Below are 2,416 nucleotides of genomic sequence, written 5' to 3'. Positions count from 1 at the left end.
TATCTTTATCTAAATACATCGTTTTAAATAAAAAAAACAAGTGGCGCTGTATAACAAAATTAGAAAACCAAAAATTTGTCAGAATGAGCAAATGTATGTCAAAATCAACTGTTTCATGTTTCATCTTGAACGGAGCAATATTTTGCTCAAAATAAGTGTTTTCACAAAAACATTAAAGGCGATAAAGTTTAGATTTAGAAATATGAAAAGCTGTATGAAGATTTAGTTCGATAGAGAAACAGTAACTAGGTGACTCCATTAAGCTACCTCTAGTAGTTTTCGAGTAATTTACTGAAAAATAAATTTTGAACAAAATGTTCTTATCTGTAGTAGATTAAATATCATTTATTTTAATGATAGAAAGTTTTGATTACAGTACCTGACGAAACCTATTAAATAATAGACCTATAACAAGTTTCAAAACTTTGATGTAAATAACAATCAATACAAGGTCTCTTAAAGTTGTAGTTCATACGTCATGTTCTACTGTCAGTTTCGTTCTAAAAATTCTAGACGGCAAAGCTTATATCCCCCCCCCCTCCCAACTCCTACCGCACAGGCCATGAAGGCCCAAAGGTACTGACCGGACGCCGTGTCATCCTCAGCCCACAGACGTCACTGGATGTAGGTATGGAGGGGCATGTGAGCGCACCGCTCTCCCGGCCGTATGTCAGTTTACGATACCGGAGCCGCTATTTCACAGTCAAGTAGCTCCTCAGTTTGCCTCACAATGGCTGAGTGGACCCCGCTTGCCAACAGCGCTCGGCAGACCGGATGGTCACCCATCCAAGTGCTAGTTCAGTCCGACAGCGCTTAACTTCGGTGATCTGACGGGAATCGGTGTTACCACTGCGGCAAGGCCATTGGCAAAACTTATATGCAGGCGAACTAAAACTTTTTCTGTAATTAACTCCTACTTAACTCCATTCATACAAAATTACGAAGATGCTAAATTAACACACAACAGTGTTGTAAAATTATGTGTGCCTGAGAAAGCGGCCTTTTAGATGCTGCTACTTGGTCATAAGAGTGGATGGTGGCAGGTGTTTCCTTCGGCCGTCCGCTGCGCCCATAGCTTATATAAATACGACGTGAGGGGCAGTGACTTCACAGCACTTCCCATCCAGCTATCAATCGGTCCGCGTCAGTCATACGCAGGCTTAGGCACTGCCTCGGTGACGTCACAGCTACACACTAAATGCGTGTTCAGTAAGAGAAGACAGTGAAATCGCGAGGACTGTACACCGTCCTGGATCGCCTAGATTTCGCTGAAGTAACTGTTCGCGTGCCGCCCGTAATGATACCAAAACTGCATGGCAAATGGTGAGATTATTTTCAACTTTTGTGGCGAGCAATTTACTTAGACTACTGGAAGTCAAAGCGAAAGACCATTTATTGAGAACTTACCGCACAGGTCGCCTCTGAACTTCTCATAGAGCATTATTATTATTATCAGGAATGTTACTGTGTTGTGCATGTGAAATATTATTAAATATGATTGAATCAGTTAGAACTCAAAACTATTTATAATTACAGTTCCTGATCCCGCTGAGCCGGCCGTTGTGGCCGAGCGGTTCTAGGCGCTTCAGTCCGGAACCGCGCTGCTGCTACGGTCGCAGGTTCGAATCCTGCCTCGGGCATGGATGTGTGTGATGTCCTTAGGTTAGTTAGGTTTAAGTAGTTCTAAGTTGTAGGGGACTGATGACCTCAGATGTTAACATCTGCCCATAGTGCTCAGAGCCATTTTTTTTATCCCTCTGAGTAAACAGAGAGTAGAAACATTCCTTTCAGTGAATAAAAAAAGAATGTGGACTTGCAGACTGGAAACTATGATCAGTATGTTCTCCATCGTTTACTGGCTGACCACAAAAATAGTTTTCAGCGGTTCGTAGAAAACGATGAACACCATTTCGTATTTCTTATTAATAACCCGCCACCCCACACTGCAATCATGAGTCTTTCTGGATATGTATAAGCAGTTCATTACATTTGTTAACGGTGAAGTTTAACTGACATTCCCTGCACCAAACGTGGATCATCTGTAGGTTATCTTGTATTTCGCTACAATTTTCTAGCTTGACAGCATTTCAGTGTGCATCAGCATCATCCCCCAAAAGCCTCATGGAACTACCGACGTTGTCTACTAGGTTATTTACGTACATTCACTTGGGATAATCCCGAAATTACTTTCAATTCTGAAGGTTCCTCGCTGCTGAGAATGCCATGCTGTGTTCTATTTGCTACAGACTCTTCATTCCAGTCACACAGCTCATCTGATATTCTGCACGACAACAGTACGAAACTGTATCGAACGCGTTCGAAAATCAAGGGAGACATCATCTACCTGGGCGTCGGTATTTACTGCTTGTGGGTCTCGTGGACGAATAGGGAGTTGGTTTTTGAAACCATGCTGATC

The 2,416-nt window shown here is 42.3% G+C and overlaps 1 pseudogene; it reads right to left on the bottom strand.

The window, feature by feature from the left end:
- Nucleotides 1-750: 750 nt before the first annotated feature.
- LOC126459029 (5S ribosomal RNA) lies at nucleotides 751-868 on the bottom strand (annotated as a pseudogene).
- Between the last annotated feature and the right edge of the window lie 1,548 nt (nucleotides 869-2,416).

The sequence above is a fragment of the Schistocerca serialis genome, chromosome 2 (assembly GCF_023864345.2).
Source record: "Schistocerca serialis cubense isolate TAMUIC-IGC-003099 chromosome 2, iqSchSeri2.2, whole genome shotgun sequence".
Classification (NCBI taxonomy): domain Eukaryota; kingdom Metazoa; phylum Arthropoda; class Insecta; order Orthoptera; family Acrididae; genus Schistocerca; species Schistocerca serialis.
Note: the sequence above shows the minus strand (reverse complement) of the source record. Positions and strands in the feature narration are given on the sequence as shown.